The sequence below is a fragment of the Camellia sinensis genome, chromosome 12 (assembly GCF_055761805.1).
Source record: "Camellia sinensis isolate YWXY chromosome 12, ASM5576180v1, whole genome shotgun sequence".
In the NCBI taxonomy this organism is placed as follows: Eukaryota; Viridiplantae; Streptophyta; class Magnoliopsida; order Ericales; family Theaceae; genus Camellia; species Camellia sinensis.
Window position 1 is genome coordinate 97,862,430 of NC_138972.1, and position 15,268 is coordinate 97,877,697.

The 15,268-nt window shown below is 43.6% G+C and overlaps 1 pseudogene; it reads left to right on the top strand.

Annotated features, from left to right (window-relative positions):
• Positions 1–4,964, top strand: part of LOC114294480 (acid phosphatase 1-like) — a 36,704-nt pseudogene extending 31,740 nt beyond the window's left edge.
• The last annotated feature ends 10,304 nt before the right edge of the window (positions 4,965–15,268 follow it).

Genomic DNA, 15,268 nt, shown 5'->3' on the forward strand with positions numbered 1-15,268 from the left:
TTCAAGCAAATTTTCATTCATCTAAAAAACTAAGAAAGCTGGCATAGCCCCAAAGGCCTAGATCGGTTGGGGTTCAGGTATCTCAGTATGCTAAGTGCAAACCTAGTTCAGTTTGTTACTTCGACTAAGGTTTATCAAGAAATGGTTTGACTTATTCAAGGCTATTGGTGTAAACGTGAAAGTGTCAGTCCGGTTGTAACCTAACTAAAGTTTTACCTAGCTTAAACAGTATCCTAGTTCGGTTGCATCATGATTCTGGATCAAGAGCTAGTTTTCTACAGGATATTACATATACTCATATGTTCTGTTGTTAGGTTTTTTTCATAAAAGTACAGAGCAAAGCAAGACAGAAAAAGTGTTTGCAAAAAGCACGCAAAACAAAATATACAGATACGAAAGCAAAACAGAACAAGAAAAATGGATTTGCTTACCAGATTGAAGAAGAAGACCTGGAGATGGAAACAACGGCAGTAAAAGAAGCACACGAAACAAACTTCACAGTTGCAAAAGTTGGAGAGCAATGGAGCTTGAAAGAAAGAATGAGGGAAATAAGAAAAACTGTGGTAGAAGGTTGTTTTGTGAAAAGGACGAAAGGAAAAAGGACGGGACTGTTCAAATTTCACGAAGTACGAAGACGGTGTGACAGCCGTCCTCAGTCAATCAGAGCGTGCCACGTGTCATTAGAATGGGAAACGTTATAGTCGCTGTGATTGAAGAGACGTTTTGACCGGACAAGTAGAGCCCGGAGTGAAAAAAGCTCGGCCGGAAGGCTAAAGAGTTTTTAGCTCGGCTGGAGAGGCTAAAGGGTTTTTAGCTTGGCTGGAAAGGCTTAAAAAACTTCAGCTCGGCTGATAGACAGGTAATCCCAATCATGCTGTGCAGATGGAATTAAGGGGCAATTGAGAGGGTAATTTTGGTGAAAATTGGGCCGAGCTATGAGATGGACATTATGGCCCAAATTACGGGCTGGGTAAAAGGGCTGTGAGATTACTCCGGCCCAAGAGATGTAAAAGATTACTCTGGCCCAGAAGAAATGTTAAGTTACTTCGGTCCGGGCAACTTGGAGTTAGGCCGGTCTCAGAGTTAGTCCGGTCATAACGTATTGTGGTTAGAACGGTCGGAACCTTGCTACTCGGAAGCTCGGTCTAAACACACCATGGGTTGTACATGAGAGAACCGAGATAAGGAAGGAGTAAAAGGAAGAACCGAACTGAGGGTAGTTCGACCTACTCTGTGGCTTAGCATAGCCAGTTTTATTTCGGTCATGTTGTAGTTCGGCCATGGTAAAAACCATCTCACTTGGTTTAAGCAGTGAGGGGGGTGTTGAAGGATAAGCATTATCTTTCAGGAGTATGAATCCTAGGAGGACTCTGCATGGAGGAGTAGAAGTCCTTCTAGGATTGTGCCCCACGAAACCTATAAAAGCTCACAAACATCACCTTTGGAGAGGTAACACATAACTTTGCTTTCTGAATACACAGAGCTTTGTCTATTTGTCAAGTTTGCTGACTTAGGCATCGGAGAGGTTTCCGGCACACACCCGCCGGATAGCTCACGTTTGTGTTTTCAGGTGATAAGGCGACGTCGTACGGAGGAGCGCAGACTTGGTCAACAGGATTATACGAGAAGGTTTATTTCTTTCCCGTACAGGTGTACAGTAAATCCGATTTAGTATTGTGCCGGACAAGCCCAACCCAACCACACACCACGCACCCGCGCCCAAGCTAAGCCCAGCCCGCCCGCCCGCCTAGACGGACGGCGGCGGCTCGCGTGTGTGGTGGTTTTTTGAGTCCAATGGGTCTAGCCCATTTTGCCCATAACCTCTCTCTCTAAAATACTTGAGTACCCCTTGGGGCACACCCCAAGTACCAAACCCATGCCTTATAAACCCTTTCAAAACCTCCCACCAAATCAATGTGGAACAAGCCTTATTCAAACCTTTAAGGAATTTTCACCAAAACTCCATTTTCATGGTGCACACTTTGGCTTCAATTTCCCATTCACTCGGTAATGGTTTTGAGCAACCAAATATACTACGTGAATCACAACGCGGCATAGAACGCGTTACCACTTTGACCCGTGAAAATCGACACATGGGGCCCACCTAAAAAATAGACCGAACTTAGGATAAAATTCTGGTTTTACCCAGAATTTATAACCATTTCCAACATTTTTTACATCAAAAATAAAAAAAAGTCATTTGTACACATTTTTTTATACCTTCACCTATATTTTAACTAAAAAATTATTTAAAAAATCACTTTCCAAACAAACCATCTTAAATTAAAATTAATTAAATTGTCTAATATCATTGTGGGGAAGCTCGTTAAGGTGGAGTAGTAAATTTTCTTTTAATCATTTAATAGAAAAATAATTACAAATAGAGTATCAAACTCCTCTTCACATGAGCTAAACTCAAAACCTTACACCACAAAGACTATTTATACAATCATCAAGCCAAATGTCTGATCGGAACAATAATTCATCATCCTAGCATGATGAGAGGGTAATTTTTGGTAAAAATTGGGCCGAGCTGCGAAGATGGACTTTATGGCCCAAAGTACGAAGGACTGGATAAAAAAGCCCAATGGAAATGTAAAAGTTACTCCCGTCCAAGAGTAAGAAAGTTACTCCAGTTCAAGAATGATAAAGTTACTCCGGCCCAGAGGAGATGTTGAGTTACTTCGGTCCGTGCAACTTTTCTAGTTAGGACGGTCTCAGAGGTAGTTCGGTCATGATGTATTCTGGGTAGGTCGGTCGGAATGTTGCTACTCGGTAGATCGGTCCAAACACACCATGGTTCGTGCATGAGAGAACCGAAATATGGTGTAGCAAGAAGAAGAACCGAACTACTGTTAGTACGGCCTACTCTGTGGCTCGGTATAGCCAGGTTTATCTCGGTCGTATGGCAGTTCGGCCATGATGAAAACCATCCCACTTGGTTTAAGGAGTGGGGGGGGGGGTGTAAAAGGATAAGCATTATCCTTAGGAGTATGAATCCTAGGAGGACTCTGCATGGAGGAATAGAAATCCTACTAGGATTGTGCCATTCGAAACTTATAAAAAGCTCACAAACATCACCTTGGAGGAGGTAACACAATTTTGCTTTCTGAAAACATAGAGTTTTGTCTATTTGTCAAGTTTACTGATTTAGGCATCGGAGAGGTTTCCGGCACACACCCGCCGGCTAGCTCACGTTTGTGTTTTCAGGTGATCAAGCGACGTCGTACGGAGGAGCGTGGACTAGGTCAACAGGATTATACGAGAAGACGTATTTCTTTCCCGTACACATGATATCATCACTTTTTTTCTTCGGTAATTAAAATTTTTGATTTGTGATTAAGAATTACTATTTACATTTTCATTAGGGGGGAGAAGCTCAATGTGAGCTGTTTGGAAAAATGGATGAGAGAGAGTAAGGCACCGGTTCTTGAGCGCACACAGAGACTGTTCGAGGAGATAAAGAGGGAAGGGGATTAAGATCTTTTTGATATCCTCCAGAAGGGAATCCCTCAGAGATGCCACTGTTGATAACCTCATCAGGGTTGGATATCATGGATGGACTTCTCTCATAAGGTACTTAAAATCCATTTTCTACCCTTTATTACCTTTTTTTTTTTAATTTTTTTTTTATAGATATATACATATAAATTGACTTTAAATTTAAGTAAAAAAGTTGATTTGATATAAACTATTCAAATCCTTTCATCAATTTTTTTTTAGAAATTCTCATCTCATTCCAAATTTTTCTTTTTATCAAATTTAAACCAAACCAAACCAAGTTTAAAGTCCCATCAAATGGGATCGGTTGCATGAATTTTTTTTTTCTCCACGCGACTATATCCAAAGTCATTTCGTTAGTTAAATTATGGAGATTTATATATCTATTTATTACACTAGTCCACGTCAATCTAAGTCTACTTCTTTTTTTTAACACTACCATCTACCGTCACTGTATCACATCTTTTTATTATTGCCTCTGTTGGTCTCCGTTGTGTATGATCAAACCATCTCAAATTTGATAAAAAAATAAAAAAAATCATCCCAAACGTTTTATCTATTTAAATTTTCATCAAATTTAAAACTTGATGAAGAATTTGTTCAATTATCAATTTGATAAAGAAATACTTCTCCCTTAATTTGATAAACATTTAATGAAAGGATTGAATATGCTCTTATATGCATCTTCTTACTTGTTAAGACTTGTATGTAACCCTCTATTTCTATATATAGCCATTAAGACGCTGAGATATATGTATTTTTTTTTTTGTTCTTATCAATTAATTTTTACATTCATATAATTTTCTTATTTTTAGATAATTATTAGGCCTAAGCATTGGAATGACATCAATGGAGAGCAGGGAATACAATTTTTAATAAGTGGTGCATGACTTTTCATAGGAGAGTTGTAAACGTTGACTAATTTAAACATTTTATTTGATTAGAGGGTTGAGATTTTTTATTCAAAAAAGTTTCAAAATTAGATTGACTCATATGTGATAAAAATATTATTCGGAACATAGGGATATGAGAGAATGGACATAAATAATCCTTCGTAGCAAATGTCATTTTCTTATCACTCATAATTACATGATTTGATTCTTATTTTAATTAAAAATTAGATCAAGCTAGGTATCATTTGAAATTAGAAGATCTCATGGTCATGCAGAAACATTTTAATTTAGATGTTATATTATTATTGGAATCTTAAAAATGATCATATTTCATTAAGAGTACATGATGGGAACTATGAATACAGGGGTATGGAAGATGAATACAGAGAAGTGCAAAATTATAAAGCTGAAGCGAGGAAACGGTTGGTTGATGAAGGGTGCCACGTATGGGGCATCATCGGTGATCAATGGACTAGTTTTGAGGGACTCCCGGGTGCTAAAAGAACTTTCAAGCTTCCAAATTCCTTGTATTATGTTTCCTTAAAGCTCATTATTTAATCAACCTATATTCTAGTAATTTTTATTTTAATTTTTTACATTTTTTTTTAAAAGTCAAGGGGAGTGGGGACGGAGGAAGGGATTCTTGAGACTTTTTTTTTTTGATCAAAAAAAAGAAAGCTTATTGATGGAAAAAACATATAAAGTATGATAACGTACATTAATAAAGAGGACAGTGCAAAAAGTATCACAGTGAAACATCAAGATCCCAACTAGGTTGGCACCTAAATGTACACTAAATCATCTGCTAGTACAAACTCCAAGCTCCAAGTTGGTGAGTAACCAACATATAGAGCAAAAACAAAAACAAGCAATCACTAGCAACCATAAAACTGCAATCAGCAGAAATCACAATTTAGGATCAACCAATGATAAAGATCACCCCTTGCAACTATTAAACTCCACCCACACCAGAACATCATCTCAGCATTAGCAACAACACACCCCTTGAAGACAATTTAGCAATAAATCCCTTTGCTGGAGCATCCAAAATCAGTTCAGCATATTAACAAATCAGTTCAACATATCCCCATTACAGTCCACAAATAACAGATCATTTTACTAAGGGACAGAACAACAAAGCACAGAACAAATCAGCAAAAACTCTGGCTAGAAGTAGCAACTGGCATCAGCAGTAGCAGATGACAAGAACAGAAAACCAGACCATCTCAACAAACAAAAGAGCAGCATGGCAGTCCAGTAGAGCAACCCATAGCCAAACATAGCAGCCCACAGCAGCATATCCCCAACAGATCAACACAATAGATCAAACCAGTAGCTGAGTATACCATTATTTCTTGCAGCAGCAGCCAAGAGAGATTGGAGAATGTCTACTGCATCGTCCTCCTCTGTCTTTCCTTCGATGCTCAACTACCTTTCTTTTTCATGTTGAACCCCCTTTTCTTATGTTGCCATGGATGATCTGCAGTGACTTTCCTTTACCTCCTTTTGGTTTAATAAGTTCAAAAGTGGGTCGAACAAAGGATGACCCATTGCCCTGAATACTTGAAGAAGATGACCTACAACCTTGGGTTTGTGAATCTACATCAGTGTGGCCCAACCCATTACCAGATGGCCTAACAGGCTCCCTTACCATTTGAACCCCACTCAAAACAACTGCCAAATCAATCCCCTGTGTTTGAGGCCCATTTCCACTTAAACTTTCCACGAAACTGTTGGCTTTCTCTTTAACTTCCTCCCTCTCTTTATCTTTAATATTGAGTTGTTTCTTTTTGAAAGTCCCAGCTGCTGTGATAGCGCATGCTTGGACTGCAATTTGGCTTTCCAATCCCACTTTACTCGTTTCCTCAACTACCGAAATAGAGTAATCATTTGGACTAGAGATAATCATATCAGCTGTATGAGGGCCAAATATTCGACATTTTTGATACTCCTCGTGTCCAAGTTGCGCCTCCCTCTGATCGTCTTGAGAACACAATGAAGGTGAGCTACTTGGCAGTGCGCTGCCGAAACCCCCTTCGACGGTCAAGTTAGCATACACTTAGAGAGAGAGAGAGAGAGAGAAAAGAGAAGAGACAATGTGGTAGTTGAGTTCTCACCAGAGGATGTTCTATGCCTGTGTATGGAGGCGTAGCCTCGTTTATATAGTTTCTACGCGCGCTTTTGCGCCCATTCCCCTTGGGACGCGTGGACCTGCTCTCCTCTCACATTTCCTTATGTGTCAGCGCTAAAACAACTAAACACTACCTAACAAAACCGCCAAACCGAATTAACGTGTATAAACCGCGGAGCCTCCTTCCTGTTGTCTCGCGGCGCCATATAGTACTTCCAATCGAGCTACTCTTAGCGTGGCGCCACGCCTCAATGATATGACCATTCTACTCGACCGACTTCCTTGATAATCTCACCGTGGTGTAGCCGAGCTCTTTAGTTCTAACCGAGCTCTTGCTCGGTCGGTCTGATCTTCAGAAGACTAAACCTGTCTAACTCAGCGGAGCGCATATGTTCAATCGGGCTAGCGGTCTAAGGTTACTCTGACTAGACCCGTTCAACTCGGCCCGACTTAGCTTGGTCTAACTTAGCTCGGCCCATATTAGCTTGGCCCAATGCCAATTTATGAAATCTCCCTCTCAATTGCCCCTTAATTCCGTCCATGCCAGCGTGACCGGGATTACCTTCTCTGGCCGAGGTCGCTTATCTGCTCAGTTCCATGATTTGTTCGGTCGGCACTTCGACTTTTAAGCCTGTCTCTTCAATACTCACACCGGTCTTATTGCAGACACGTGTCATCTGTTCATTGGCCTCGTGCAGCCAACCCAACTGTCACACGCCATCGCTTCGAATTCAAATTTTTGGCACCCCCTCTTCTTCCATATACATCATCCCTGAACCAACCCTTCGTCTTCACTATTCACCGTCCCCGCCATAGACTATTCAGAGTGTAAACACACCCAAACATTGCCCTTTACGTTATCTGTCCACTCTCAAGCATTTTCCTAGTGAAGTTGAGCTCGCCGTTGCCATTGCAAAGCATCCCACCGATCGGGGGCTTCGATTTGTGCATCAACCTGTAAGTTCTTCCCTCTCTCATACCTTTTTTCCTTTCTCTTGGTATTTATTTAATTTTTCGAACCCCAACTCTCACATTCATTCATGAAGGGAGTCAAAAACACCCAAATCATACCACAAAGGGAATAGGATTAGGTTTTTACGTTGTTTTTTGATATTCTAAGGCCCAAGCGCCCCCAGTCTCCACTTGTTCATCATAGGAGACGATGAACAGGGGTTTTCAATTTGAAAGAACTAGCCAACTGGGCAAATTCGTTGTTCGTGGAGTGGTGGTGGAAAACCGGGATATTGGATACTCAGTTGTGTGACCAGGCTAATATTTGGCCTGCTCACACCATCGAGATAACCAATAGGCCGAGCCGTCGAGAAGGTTGATGTGACTGAGCTAAAATCAAGCTCATCTGCATGACCGCGCTTCCACTTACACTTGGTTTTTAATTGCAGAGTCGTAGGTGACCAGGTACACTAACACCAAGGCTCTTAAAGACTGAGCAGCCATTGTGCAATACTTTGCCAATTTAACACTGTCGTGCTAAACAAGCCAGCCTTCCACGGAGTGATACTGCTTCCTAGTTGACACACTGGGCATTGGCCGCATTCCGTGAAGAGTACGACATCCCGGCCGACGTGTATTTGGAACTCGGGTGAGGAGGACATAAATCCATGGAGTAGGTAGGACTCTTGCCCCTTCACCGTGCTGAGTATAGTAGAGGGCGAACTGCGGTTCCTTGTGCAACCCTTAATCTGCGAGTTCCTGAGACACACCGGGCTCGCTCCAACACATGTATCCACCAACACCTTCAGGATCATAAACGGAGTGGCCGAGTTAAACCACCGGTTTGGTTTAAATCTGGGCCTGGCCGAGATCCTATGTCAATATACGCTCGGTAGAACAAAAGATGATTTTAACTATTATTTGAAAATAAGACCGGGCAAAGAGCGATTAGTGACCGGTACGTTAGACAAGGACATGCACGATGACGATTTCTTCTGGGTGTTCGGTAACTACGAAATAGTTGACGTACCCGGTTAGTCCATTAGCAAGAACTTCAGTTCTTCTTGTAAGCCCATCTTTTTGACTGATTTATTCTGTCAATATTAATTGTGCCGGGCTAATTGTCTTCCTTTTGCAGCTATCGAAGAGTTACAAGCCAACTACCAATATCTGAACGAAGAGGCGATTAGGGCTGCTCTGAGATACCGGCATTGAGATTGCCACGATTTTCTCGGTTACGTACCGAGCTACCGCTACTCAGCTTCCCGCAAGAGCAAGGTCACAGATTTTCTGCGGGCACTCTCTTCGCCTCTCGATCCAACACTTCTGGACGTGCCCTTAATCTGGTTAACCAAGGAGCAAGAAATGGCCAAACGGAGCCGAATTAAGAATCTTATCGCCGCCGCATCCACCGAGGTGCCGAGCATTTCCCCTCCTGCCCCCACTACCGGTCAAACATCTGCGACCGTGATCGCCTTGGCTTTGACTGTTGTAGCACAAGCTGACAAATAAAGTTACCGAGCTGGAAAGAGGCCTCACTCCGTCGATCTAATGGCCGATCTCGTTATTGAGTTGAGCACCGAACAGCTGGTAGAGGGTTCTGAACCAACACCCCCATGGCGACTGGAGTTGAAGCACCGGGGTAAGGATATCACGGTCAATGCTTCGATTAAGGGAGATAAAGAGCATCTCTTGGCCTACGATCTGTTGAAGGCATTGTTTCTGCCGAGTGACATCACCAGCAGCGATCATGTGCCTGACACCCGCCTGGTGAAATCTGCGGTCAAGTCTATGACTAGGGTAAGAATTCAAAATTTTTTCCAAGTGTTACCCTGGTTAGTTTCTTATTTGAGCTAACCTTCCTCTATTTCCTTGTAGGCCATCTAGAAATAACACCTTGTCATGGATCGGATTCATAGGCTCCGACAGAAGGTAACCGATGTCTCCAACCTGGCCAAACATCTGGAGACCGAGATGGGGGGGTCCAAGTCCTCGCTGGAGATGGCCAACGTAGACAATGCCAGGTTGCTCGACCAACTTGGTACCGTCGAGCAGGAAAGAGATACTCTATGCGCCGAGCTGGAAGAGCTGAAGAAGGCCAGGCAAAACGATGTGGACGAAGCCAACGATCTTGGTTTCAAGGAGGCCGAGGACAGTTATACCAAACAGGTAGAAGCCACCAAGGACATTTTCTTCAAGTCTAGTTAGAAAGTGGCTTGCGACAAACTCGGTCAAGAATTTGAAACCGAGGTGTTCGCCTCTCCTCTCTCCGCCTTTCTGCCGGCCTACATGGTGCGTCACGCCAATGAGGTCTTCAACTCACTACAAGAAGAGGCCGAGAAGGGAGCTAGTGAAAGGGCCGAACAAGAGGTCGAGGAGGGAGGCAGTCGAACGGAGACCGGAATAGAGGAGCCCGGCGACAAAGAAAAGACTATCTTGGTTGACCTGGAAGCCACTGTAGAGGGAGTTGGAGATGACTTTGCTATCCTCTCCTTCTTAGGCTAGTTTAGACTTGCGTTGTTTTTTTGTTTTTTTGTTTTGCACTTTTGTAATCGAGCTTCTTGCCCCAACTCTTGTAATTATAATCTCAATAAATGAAAAGTTTTTCCTACTTCTCTTGCATTCTTGCCATGTGTGTTGTGCTTCTTCTCTCAACCGCGCAATACATGTCAGACAAAGTACCCACTGATTGAACTGGGAAAAACATCTCGGTCTTAATAGAATGGAACAAAACATCTACGTTCTTATCCAGGAAAAACTGTTCACTAACTCGTAACCAAGCAAAATCATCTCGGATAAGAGCCTAGAGTTGAATGATTCGTCAAGCATCTCGGCTAAAAAGACTCGAGTTGAACAATTCATCAACTCTTCTAGCTAGGTAAAAGCATCTCGGCTAAAATCCTAAAGTTGAACAATTCAACTAGCCTAGCCAGGCAAAATCATCTTGGCTAAAATCCTAGAGTTGATCAATTCATAAACTCTATTGGCCGAGCAAAATCATCTCGGCTAAAAAGCCTAGAGTTGAATAATTTATCAACTCTCTTAGCCGAGCTAAAATCCTAGAGTTGAACAATTCATCAACTCTATTAGCCGAGCAAAATCATCTCAGCTAAAAAGCCTAGAGTTGAATAATTCATCAACTCTCCTAGCTGGGCTAAAACATCTTGGCTAAAGTCCTAGAGTTGAATAATTCATCAATTCTTCTAACCGGGCTAAAACATCTCGACTAAAATCCTAGAGTTGAACAATTTATCAATTCTATTGGCCGAGCAAAATCATCTCGGCTTTGGGGGCAATTGCCCCTCGTTCATTACAACCCTTCAACCACAACAAATTTTCTATGTAAAGTAATTCATTTTTATTACATAATAGCATTCATGAGTTCACATGGTGATTGAAAGAATTACATTGGAAAATGGAAGGGAACGCTAGTCCCTTACAAAAAATTACATTCAAAGATTAAAACTAAAAATAATATAATTTCAGATTTGCTGCGTTCTATGACTGGGGTATAACTTTGCCTTCTAAGTCTTCTAAATGGTATGCCTCTTTGCCAACCAGATCGGTTATCTTGTAAGGCCCTTCCCAGTTTTCCCCAAGTTTCCTTTCGCCCGGCACAAGAGTGTTGCCTATCACCTTCCTTAAGACCCAATCTCCGACCTTGAATGGTCTGGGGTGAACTGTTTTGTTATACTTTCGGGACAGTTCTTGTTGATATGCCGCAACATGGATCAAGGCCCTTTCTTGGCGTTCTTCTACAAGGTCCAATTCTAAGGCAATGGCTTCGGCGTTTAAGTCGTGCTCAAAACTTTCGCTGCGGATGGTGGGCATTCCGATCTCCAACGGGATGACTGCTTCCGTGCCATATGCCAAGGCAAAAGGTGTCTCCTCGGTTAAGTGTCTTGGTGTTATTCGGTAAGCCTAGAGAACACTTGGAAGTTCCTTGGCCCACTTCATTTTGGCTTTCTCCAACCTTTTCTTCAGCCCATCTAGAATGGTTTTGTTTGATGCTTCGGCTTGGCCATTAGACTGAGGATAGGCCGGTGTAAAGTTGTAGAATTCTATCTTTAGTTCCTCATAAAATCCTCTGAACAACCGCCCATCAAATTGGGTGCCATTGTCGGAGATTAATGCCTTGGGGACTCCAAACCGTGTTATCACGTTCTACCAGACAAACTTCTTTACATCGTTTTCTTTGATTGTTGCGAAGGGCTCAGCTTCAACCCATTTGGTGAAGTAGTCTATTGCCGTTATGAAGAACTTGCGTTTTCCCTGCACGGTTGGGAGTGGTCTTACTATGTCAAGCCCCTACATTGCGAAAGACCAAGGACTTGTGAGAGGAAGGAACTATCTAGCTGGCTGATGAATTTGATGGGTGAACTTTTGGCATTTTTTGCATTTTCTCACATATTTTTGTGCATCCGCCTGCATGCACGGCCACCAGTATCCTTGCGAAACAACGCGGTAGGCTAAAGATCTTCTGCCGATGTGGCTTCCACACAAGCCTTTGTGAATCTCATAAAGGAAAGCTTTGACTCTGTTCAGGTGAACACATTTGAGGTATGGACCGGTGAACGATTTCTTGTACAGAGCATCGGATGAAAAGAGCCAAAACCGCTCAGACTTCATCCAGTCTTTGTGTGCTTCCTTCTTGTCGGCTGGCAGGATTCTTTCTTTGAGGAAAAGGACGATGGGGTCCATCCAAGAGGGACCTAGCTCGGTGCAGAGAACTTCCGTCTGCTTTGAGTCTTGAATGTTGGGTCTTGGAAGGAATTCAATCAGGAGAGGGCTGGGGGTTGATTTGTCGGCCATGGAAGCGAAATTGGCCAACTCATCTGGATGGTTGTTACCTTCTCGACTGATTTGTTGGACTCTTATGGCTTGGAACATATTGATTTGATCTCTAACCAACGTTTGGTACTTGGTCATTCTATTGTCTTTGGCTTTGTATTCCCTAAATACTGGTTTACAATGAGTTGAGAGTCACTGTAGACCATCAGCTCGAATGCTTGCATGTGGAGTGCGCTCTTCAGACCGGCTAAGAGCGCTTTGTACTCAACCTCATTATTTGACGCCGAAAATCCTAGTGTGATGGAATGTTCAATGGTTAGCTTGTCCAGGGAGATCAGAACTACTCCCAGCCCAGCTCCGTGCCTGTTTGAGACGTCATCGACAAAGAGTTTCCACATTTTGCTGATGAAAAGCTTCCAACATTTTGTGGGGTCCTGGGATGTGCGAAGGTTTAGGAAATCAGAGTTGCTCGGCTACTCTCGTGGCAAGCTCACCGTTGACGATTGCACTAAACATGTCTTTATCCCCCCTCAGCGATGCGGTGTTAGATCCAACAGGTTGTCCTGTTATTTCCAAATCTAACAACGCATTGCTAGGCTGAAATGAACCTTCAAGTGATGGGTTTGTAGATGGGCGAGCAACTTCTGCGTCGCCTTCAACATTTGGTTGCATGGAGGTTGTGCAATTTCCACCGGGCTGACTATTAGAAGCTCGGTTGCATCGGTAAGATCCACTGGGATTTGAGTGTAGTTCGGGGCTGAAACTTGACGTTGAATTGCCCTAACTCAATTGCCCACTTCAGAATTCAGCCAGAAAAGTCTGCCCGTTCAAACAAGGCTTTCAATGGGAACTCGGTCAATACCACGATAGTGTGTGCATGGAAGTAGTATGCCAATTTCCTTGAGGCCATCATCAACGCCAAGGCGAGCTTCTCCAACGGCAAGTACCTCAACTCTGCGGGGAGCAAAGTTTTGCTCATGTAAAATATTGGCAGAAGTTGGATGCCTTCCGCTCGAATGAGCATCAAGCTTATGGCGTGTTAAGAAACAGCCAGATAAAGATAGAGTTCTTCGCCATCCTTCGGCATAACCAGGAGTGGAGCCAAAGATAGGTATGTCTTTAGCTCGGCTAAGGCTCTGTCGCATTCTTCGTCCCATGAAAACTTGGACTTCAAGGCTCAGAAGAAAGGTCGGCAACATTCCGATGACCAGCTTATAAATTGGTTAAGCGCGGCTGCCATCTCGGCAAGATGTTGCACGCACTTTGTTGAGTTGGGTTGCTTCAATTCTTGTATGGCCTTGATTTGGGAGGGGTTCACCTCAATGCCATGGTTGGTGACCAGAAAGCCCAAGAATTTCCTTAACCCCACGCTGAGGGCACACTTTGATGCATTCAGGCGCAGCTTGTGTTGTTTAAGAATGCGAACATCTCCGCCAAGTTAGACAAGTGGTTGGCTGCACGCTTGCTCTTTACGACCATGTCATCGATATATGCCTCCATTGTTCGGCCGGGCAAGGGAGTGAACATCTTTGTGACCATCGTTTGAAAGGTTGCCCCAGCATTCTTCAACCCGAAGGACATAACTCGGTAGTAGAATAGCCTCGGGTGAAAGAAGTAACCTCCCGGTCTAGCTCATGCATGGCGATCTGATGATAACCGCGGTAAGCGTCCAAAAAGCTGAGTTGGTTGTGGCCGGCAGTAAGGTCCACCAATTGGTCGATTCTGGAAAGGGGAAACTGTTTTTAGGGCAAGCACGGTTGACCATCTTATAATCAACACAAACTCGCCATTTGTCGTTCTTCTTCAGTACTACGATCGTGTTGGAAACCCACTGAGGGTAGTGCACTTCTTGGATTGCCCTTGCTTCAAGCAAGTTTTTGACCTCCTCTGCCACACCCTCGGCATGATGAAGAGCTAATCTCTGCATTTTTTGAATGATAGGCCAGGCATCTGGAAAGACGTTGAGTTGGTGGCAAATAAAGTTTGGATCGACGCCAGGTATGTCGTAAGTCATCCATGCAAACACTTCGATACTTGCCACCAAAAACTCCACCATCTCCGGTCGTTCTTGGGAGGTTAGGCTGGATCCCAATAGAAAGAACTTCTTAGGATTAGCTTCATCGATCCTCACCTGTACTAAGTCTTCAACAGCCTTTTCTTCGGCCTTGGTACCCACATCATCCAGGACATTTTGATCCTCTGGTCCTTCAATCATTTGCATGAATCCTTTGGCTACGCAGCTCCCATTCACGGCCACAAAACACTACTTGGCCATGACTTGATCACCCTAGCTTTCTTCAAGCATCCCCGCAGTGGAGGGAAACCGCATGACTTGGTGGTAGGTCAAAGCTACCGCTTGCATGGCATGAAGCCATCCTCGGCCTAAGATCAGGTTGTATGTGGAAGGCACCTTCAACACCCAGAACTCGACTTGTTTGACCACGGTCCCTGCTTTGACCAACAAGATGATCTTTCCCATGGGCCACTCCGGTTGCGAGTTGAAGCTGACCAATGGCGAGATTGCAAGGGCCAAGTCTTTATCACTTAGCTTAAGTTGCTGAAGGCATCGTAGTACATTATTTCGACCGAGCTACCCTGATTGATCAGAATGCGCCTAACCTCAAAGTCCTTGACGCGAAGGGTGACCACTAGTGCGTCATTGTGCGGTATTTGAATTCGTTTAAGATCCTAGCTTGAAAAGCTGAGCACATCTTTCACCTTGGTTTTGCCTTTCTTGACCACGGGCTGGATAGACAGGATTTCCCTTATATGCTCTTCTCTTTTGATCATCCCTCGGAGCTCGCATACTCGCACTAGCTCGACGATGCCGTGGATCACATTGATCACATCGTGTGGGGGCGCTTCTAGGGCAGCCAAACCATTTGGCTCAGCTGGGGTGTGGGGTGCGGCCATGACGCCTCTGTCAATGTAATGGTCCAAGAGTCTGGCGGCCACTAACTCCTCCAAATGTTGTTTCAAAGGCAGACAGTCCTCGGTGCGG